At 46.2% G+C, this 8,068-nt stretch overlaps 1 long non-coding RNA gene across 13 annotated transcripts; it reads left to right on the top strand.

The window, feature by feature from the left end:
* Nucleotides 1–720: 720 nt before the first annotated feature.
* On the top strand, nucleotides 721–5,131 carry LOC125515161 (uncharacterized). 13 transcript variants are annotated; one of them, XR_007286842.2, is made up of 6 exons: nucleotides 722–1,245; nucleotides 1,517–1,709; nucleotides 2,558–2,652; nucleotides 3,155–3,336; nucleotides 3,462–4,034; nucleotides 4,669–5,131. It is a non-coding gene; the product is annotated as an uncharacterized LOC125515161 (long non-coding RNA). The 13 variants fall into 13 exon arrangements; XR_007286838.2 differs by having other exon boundaries at nucleotides 721–1,245; nucleotides 1,677–2,652; XR_007286833.2 differs by having other exon boundaries at nucleotides 721–1,245; nucleotides 1,554–2,652.
* The last annotated feature ends 2,937 nt before the right edge of the window (nucleotides 5,132–8,068 follow it).

The following is an 8,068-nucleotide window of genomic DNA, read 5'->3' as shown; positions in this document are numbered from 1 at the left end:
GCACACCCTCATTGCTTCACGGATGATGTCCTGGATAATGAATTCCCAGAAGGGTTCAAACCCATGAATATAGAATCATATGATGGAACCACGGACCCCACGGTGTGGACCGAAGACTTCATTCTCCACATTCATATGGCCCACGGCGATGACCTCCATGCCATCAAATACCTCCCTTTAAAACTCATGGGGCCAGCTTGGCACTGGCTCAACAGTCTTCTTGCAAATTCTATTGGCAGCTGGGAGGATTTGGAAGAGGCCTTCCTCGATAACTTCCAAGGTACATATGTTCGACCTACGGATGCTGATGACTTAAGGCATATAGTTCAACAGTCCGGAGAGTCCGCCAGGAAATTCTGGACTAGGTTGTTAACTAAAAAGAATCAAATTATCGATTGTCCAGATAACGAAGCCCTAGCAGCCTTCAAACACAGCATCCGCGACGAATGGCTCGCTCGCCACCTCAGCCAACAAAAGCCAAAATCCATGGCAGCCCTCACGGCACTCATAAACCGCTTTTGTGCGGGCGAGGACAGTTTGTTGGCCTGTAGCAAAAACAATGCAAGCGACGCCGGCACCCATCTTTACCTACTAATAAACCAGCGATATCGTACGTCATTGGAAATTTTGCAGAAAAGTCCCTCTTTTTCTTCAAATTCAACCCGCAATCCTTTTTTGAGTGACTCCCTCAGATAACGTTTTGTTTTTGCAGAAACGACCATGTAGTTTAGTATATTCAAGCCGCAGTCCCCACGATCCCCTTCCTGTTCCCCACGCACGAGCGCGCGTCACCGCCACCGCCGGTCGCCCCGTCCTCGACTGGATCTGGACCCTCCCTGCCGGGATCCACGTGCCCAGCCACCTGCGCCGTCCCATGCGCCATCGCACGCCGGAGGACCTGCGCCTTGCCTTCCTCGCCATCGAGCACAAAGGCGCTCGATCCAGACGACGCCACCGTTGACCGCTCCTCTGCCTCGCCGCCTTCGCCGTCCTCATGTGTCTCCTGGACATGGAGAGAGAGCACGGGGGGGGGGGGGGGGGGGGGGGGGGGAAGGAGGAAGGAAGAGGGAGGCGTGGCCGTGGTTGGTTCTCCGGCGGCGCTGGATCGGTGCATGGGCGCAGAGCTCCTGCTCGGGGCGCGAAGATCTAGGGAGGGACTCGGGTGCGAGGCTGCGGGTCTATGCAGAGATGGCACTGCTCCTTCAACTTTTGAAGAATGCGCTGAGACATCAGCTAGATCCGCAGGTTTTGCTCCCCAAAATCCATCCCTTCTCTTCTTTGGTCGAATCTGGACTGTTAATTCCGTCAAGAGGTGTGAGTCATCGTTTTACTGGATGCTCTCTCGATCATTTCTTCATATGCATTTTGTGGGTAGCAAAATGTTCTCTCTGTATGGATTTGAAAAAGGACCAAATCTTACGAAATACTTCTTAAATAGGATGTGCGATTTTGATAGTATTTTCTATGAATTTTGGGAAAATTTATGTTATATAGCATGCTTTATTAATTCTTTTAGCTCAAGATAGCTCCCTTGGTGATTCTTTTCAACGAAGGACTTGCTCTCCAGCATGTGGTTTGGTATTTCTTGACTGCAAGTATTCAGCAGCCACAACTGAACTGAAGATCAGCAAGTATTTAAGCAACACATATGTTTGCTTTGCATGTGTTATAACCAGATCAACGAAGTTTCTGCACATCATGAGTAAGAGGTGAAGAAATCATGTTTGCAAATGGCCATCGATTAAACTGCAGTATTTTCCATGAACTGTGGTAACTCTTGCCTAGAAAAACTGCATCAGAAAAAGTCTTGCTTCAGGTGAATTTTTGCGTTATCATCTTTTGTACAGGTTGAAACTATCAAGTGTTAACTTTTGTGGTTTGTTAACAAGATTGTTCATCATATCCACTTGTGCAGGTACCATAGCCAGAGTCACTTATTCGGCATGGTTTTATACTGGAATTAACCACATAACTAATTTTGTTTTACCACCTTGACGCCTTCAGTTACATAGAACTTCTGTCAATGCCCAACCGATAATGAACAAGTACAATTTTATAGATGATTCAAGTGAAGTTGTGCAAAGTGAATCAATTCTGCAAGATATCATGCCATACATTTTTCCTTGGTAGCATTAACATGTATAGATCATTTTATTGTGTACAACAAAGTCAACAATACATGTTTGTATAACCATGGCTTTGGTCAATTTCTGGCATCGAGCTTCTGCGAAAATGTGACCAGGAACTAATTATGTCGTAATTCAGTATAGAACCTGACACTAAATAATACTCCCTTCGTTCACTAATGTAAGACCTTTTAGCTTTTTCTTGATCGGTTTCTCTTCTTCAGTTGTTGGCTGCCCGTGCAACAATTTTTCTTGAACCAAGTACTTTGCACTATATTTTGAACTTTCTAATTTTGTTCCGTGACATGTTTTTGCAGCCTTCCATTCAAAATTAGATCTGGAGGCCTTCGGATAGCAATAAATTTTACCTTTGTTTGTTCATGCTTCATGAATTTGTTTTCCAACTGATTATTTGTTGTTGCAAATTTCAGATTTTGACAGGTTTGGGTCCATCTATAACATGCTTGACCGGGCGATCACGTGGCTATCGAGCACTCTTATTTTCTGGTCATAAGCTCTTACTAAGGTCTGGTCTCCCACAGCTCCCCTGCACAAAAACATTTAACCAATTTTTTTGTGTGTGCAATCGTTTGAGTTTTTTTTTCTTTAGTGGTAAAAAAGAAGTGCAAGTGTTAGGTCAACATAGTATAGAAGGGAAAGTGTCCGCTCGCTCCCTACGGTTCCAAGCACAATACCAGATTGTTGGCAAAAAAGTAGAGTTCCAGTTGCATGCTCAAGTGTGTGATTGTTGTTATTCATGTAGACAAAGGAACTGATAGTGAAGATTCAATTGCTCGGAGAGCAAATCATGAACCGCGTGCAGAATATTCTCTAACTGAAATATATTTTGTGGTTTGTGTGTGTATCCTGGCCACTTGATTATTGAGTAATGCCGTTTGTCTTCCCATTTGATTTCTCATATTAAGCTACTAATTAATTTTGATAATTCCTTTTATTTTACAATGCTATTGCATATGTTTTCCTATGGAAAATAAACTAGAGTGAATTAACGATTTGTGTTTATTTAGATGTTGTCGGTCGGGTGTCCTCTACTACTGAAGTTTTACCATGATCTGGTGGTGCTTGAGAGCAGAGACGACATACTTTCATCATCAGTGGCCAAACCCCCACCGCCGCTGGTGCTGTACAGCCCTGTACCCCTTGACATCCAGTGCCTCGCGTCTGCCCAACATGAAAACCTCCTCAATAGGTACATCTCTGAATTTTGCCCTTGCTAGAGAAAGTCGAGCATTGTTTTGCCGTAGCTATAATTTGAGTTTAGAAAGTATACTACTCTCTTTTTGACGTCAATTTTTTCAATTGATTTTGCTCCAGGATAGTGCCCTTTATGTGCATGAACTAATGGGTGTGTTCACAACATAGAGCAGCTTCTCCATCCAGTCTCATGTCTTTCTCTTTAGCAGGGATCAGTGAGTACTACCGAGCAAAAAAGTCCTTCTCTTCGTCATATTTCTTCCTTTTCCTTACTACTTTTGTGGCTCCAAATCTCATGATGGCTCTATGTCTGTTCTTTTTGTTGACATGGATTTTACCCTGAGTTTTTCTTCTGATCTACAATGTTCTGCCATCTAAATTTTTCTGTATATTATGAATGAGTAGACAGTGGTGCAGAAGCCGAATTGGATGAAATTACGGACTACAGAGAGGTGTAATTATCAATTAATTCATTTCTTTAAAAGATATGCAACTAGCAGAGTTTCTTACTTTTATGATTTGGATTATGACCGAATTGAAGAACTTATGTGGACAGCCCGGCAGATTTCAGTGGCAAGACTTTTGTACAATTACAGTGGCAGATTTCAGTGGCAAGACTTTTGTACAATTACAGTGGCAGATTTCAGAAATTTGTAGAGCACATGATTTACAAGAACAAGATATTCTGTCAAGGTCTGTACTTTTTATCCATTGCACTAATCTTTTGCTTTGAGCGATTGGCTAAAAAAAGTACTTCCTTTGGAATAATCTATCATGCACTCACAAGTATAATCTCTCCATTTCCTTATTTTTTGTTCTTCCATCAGTAGCTACTATTTGCCGGTGGGTAAATCACTCATGGTATTTTAATGAGGTTCATTCTAGCCGTTTGCTCACGAGAACAGAAACATTTTATCTGTTGGCTAAATGAAAGTACATTCTTTGAATTTGCCACTTTTCCTGCACTCGCAAGTATAATCTCTCCATTTCCTGGATTTTTTATTCTTCCGTCAGTAGTATTTCTTTTAGCTACTTTCTGCCATAGCATAAATTGCTCATGCTATTTTAGTAAGATTCACTCCTGCTCTATGCTCACTAGAACGGAAAAAATATATATTATCTGCTTATTTTAGCGTCGCATGTCGCTCACAGTATTCATGGTCACAGATAAAACAGTAATAAACTGCCCTTCTCTGTCAAAACTTACGGAGTACAAAGTTGTCATGTCTGATCAGCAAATGATTTGCGCTTCTTTGGCACATATATATCACGGTACAGTATATGATTTTCAAAGTTCTTAATTTTAAATTTTCCTTTTCTGGCATAGCCATGGATATCAACAATCAGTCAAGCAAAGAAATATTCATGGGAGATATACAGGGATCCACAAGAATGTGCACCGTGTAGCACTACCCTTTTGTCATTGAGCCACTATCACATTTTGGTCAGCAATCAGTTCAAGCAGTTCTCGGCGCCTTTAGTCAGAAGCTGGAATTTACAACTAAACGAACATCAAGCAACAGAAGAAAGGGTGGTCATCTCTTTTTCTTGGCACCAAGATGCCATACAAGCATTGAGACATCGGAAACACATAAGAAGTTTGTATATAAATGATTAGCCTTTTAGAAGTATATGGCGTTGCTTAAACTATGTTTCTTTTGGCAACACCATATGAAATGGAGAAAGTTTTAGGTTTAGGATAAAATTGTTCTAGATTTTGAGAAAATTGTTACAGATCCATGAGAAAAATGTCCCAACTTTAGGAAATTAACTATCCATATTTTCGGTTATTGGTTAATAAGTTGGCCACAATAGTTTTTTTATTTCTAAGCAAGCTGGTCACAATAGTTAACCCAATATATTCCTGGTCTTTATGTTTCTCAGACTACATATGCCTCACATTAATACCGGACAATAAGTACACCATCGTGTGTGGAGAGCACCTGCAACCGCCGTGGTGGGAATAAAATAGCAAAGCCGCAAACCAAACAATGCACATATCCAGGTTTCTTCCTTCCCTGGCGTCCCTGCGTCGCCCCCGCCCCGGGCGACTCGGGGGCCTCCAACCCTAGGCACCGCCGCCGCCCTCTCCTTCTCCCCTCCTCGCGCCGCCGTCGGGTGAAACCCGCGTGGCAGACGGCGGCGGCGGGGGACTCCCTCTCGCGCCTCCCCTTCTTCCGCGGGCGGCGGATCTAGGTGGTAGGCGGCGGTGTCCTGCGGCGGCAGGCCTCGGCGAGCCGTGGCGGGGCACGGTGCACGCGGCGGCGAGCCTCGGCAGGCGGTGGCGGCTGTGCGCGGGGCTGACTCCGGGGCGGCGGCGTGGGCTTGGATCCATCGCGGATCTGACCTGTGGGCGCGGCCTCGGCCTCCCCTGCTCGGCCGGCGGGTCTCGGTGGGGGGGCTTCCCCGTGCTGAGATCTGCCAAGCGGGATCATCCAGATCTCGGCAAGGACGGCGGCGACCCGTGCATGAGAGATGGAGGTCTTCGATGAGATCTGGGTGAAAACCTGCTATTGGCTATTGCCAAGGCCGGCGATGGCGACGCTGTCTGCGCCGTTCCCTTCCTGAAGGCATCGTCATGGAGATGTTCAAGGCCACTCTCTGCTATCTCCGGGGGAACCCTAGATCAGTAGATCGGATGATGGCGGCTCTCTGGTGTCGTTTTCCACCATGGGGGTGTCATTCTTGGAGGTGCACACGGGCTCGAGGGACTAGAGGACAGCGACTCTGGTGGAGCGGTGCTTCATCTTTCCCATTAAAGGTGGCGGATCTCGGCGGCGTGGTGCTGTTGAGACTCGTCGTCTGATGCACGGAGATGGACTCGCGCAGGAGGAGGTTGCTGTCTGGCGTCATGGTGACGTCGATGGCTGAGTGGCCAGACAAGGTAGAAGCCTCAATATGACCTGAAGACGGACTTGTGGAAGATGGCGGCGACGACACACGAGTGTGTCTGACCGGATTGTGTCCCAGACCCGGTATGTGGCTCGGCTGGGGCTTCCGAATATGTTTCGACTGCCGGCTTTTGATGTTAGGCCTAGGTGAGTGGTTTGGGTAGTGGCCCAGCTAGCACCCCTTCATCATTTTGGATAGGAGTAGCGGCATGTGTTGCCAAGATGGTGGATTCAGGCACATTGTTGTAATACATTGTAAGGTCCTCGAGAATAATCAATAAAGTGGCCGTATGCATCTCCCAGATGCAGAGGCCGGGGTTCATCCTCCTTTTCTAAAAAAAACAATGCACATATTTCTTAGCCATTTTGCAAAGATGGTCTGGCCCAAAGCATAATTCTTGATGTTGAGAATAGTTGATGTGGGTCATAAATCAAACAATTAGTCGTGTAATAGGCTATGCTTACAGGGTGTGATGAATTTTTTCTCCCGATGCAACGCACGGGCATTTTTGCTAGTGAAGCTAAAACTAGGAAAGACAAGTCTCGACTCAACAGATACAAGCGCCGAAACAACAGTGGTAACACCGAGGACACGGCAGTCAATGCCGGATTCAGGGGCTCTAAGTCCGGTTAGCGGAAGAAGCCGTTCCAAAAGAACAATTCAGGCCCATCCAGCTTGGACCGCATACTTGATCGTTCATGCCAGATTCATGGCACCCCAGACAAGCCACCCAATCATACAAATAGAGATTGCTGGGTTTTTAATCAGACTGGCAAATTGAACGCCGAGAACAGAGAAAAGGGATCACAAAGCGATGACGATGACGAAGATCCCCAGCAACCGAACACAGGAGGACAAAAGAAGTTTCCCCCTCAGGTTAAAATGATGAACATGATATACGCTACCCACATCCCCAAGAGGGAGCGCAAGCGTGCGCTCAAGGACGTCTATGCGATAGAACCAGTTGCCCCAAAATTTAACCCATGATCGTCATGCCCGATCACCTTTGATCGCCAGGATCATCCGACCAGTATCCGTCACGGTGGCTCAACCGCACTGGTCTTAGACCCGATAATTGATGGGTTCCACCTGACTCGCGTCCTTATGGACGAAGGTAGCAGCCTTAATCTGCTCTATCAGGATACATCGAGAAAAATGGGCATTAACCCATCTCGGATCAAGCCCACTAGGACTACCTTCAAAGGAGTCATACCAGGTGTAGAGGCCCGCTGTACGGGCTCAATCACATTAGAGGTTGTCTTCGGATCTCTGGACAACTTCCGAAGCGAGGAGTTAATCTTCGATATCGTCCCATTCTGCAGCGGCTAACATGCACTGCTTGGACGAACCGCGTTTGCTCGATTCAACGCAGTACCACACTATGCTTATCTCAAGCTCAAGATGCCCGGTCCGTGCGGCGTCATAACGGTTAATGGAAATACGGAGTGCTCCCTTCGTACAGAAGAGCACATAGCTGCCCTAGCAGCAGAAGTACAGAGCGGCCTTCTCAAGCAGAACCTTAATTCAGCTGCCGAGCCCACGGACACCGTTAAGAGGGTCCAAACTACTCTGCAGCAGGAGAGCTCAGCTCGTCCGGAGCTCGACTAGCAATCAGGCCTCCATCGTAGTTCCGATCAAGTGGTGGCATTCGTGTCGCACGTACATAACTACGCATTAAAAATCCCATGGGCATCGACGATGGCACAGCTAGCTTGTGGTCCGTAGTACGGCTCAACCGACGTCGGATACACATATACTTTCACTTTTACTTGTTTCCTTTTCAGGTCTCAATCCCATAGGCACCATCTGATGGCCTGGTCATCGGTCCTCTTGAA

The sequence above is a fragment of the Triticum urartu genome, chromosome 6A (genome assembly GCF_056163025.1).
Source record: "Triticum urartu cultivar PI428250 chromosome 6A, HENAU_Tu73, whole genome shotgun sequence".
NCBI lineage: Eukaryota > Viridiplantae > Streptophyta > Magnoliopsida > Poales > Poaceae > Triticum > Triticum urartu.
The sequence above is the reverse complement of the archived record's forward strand: the minus strand, read 5'-3'. Positions and strand labels throughout refer to the sequence as shown.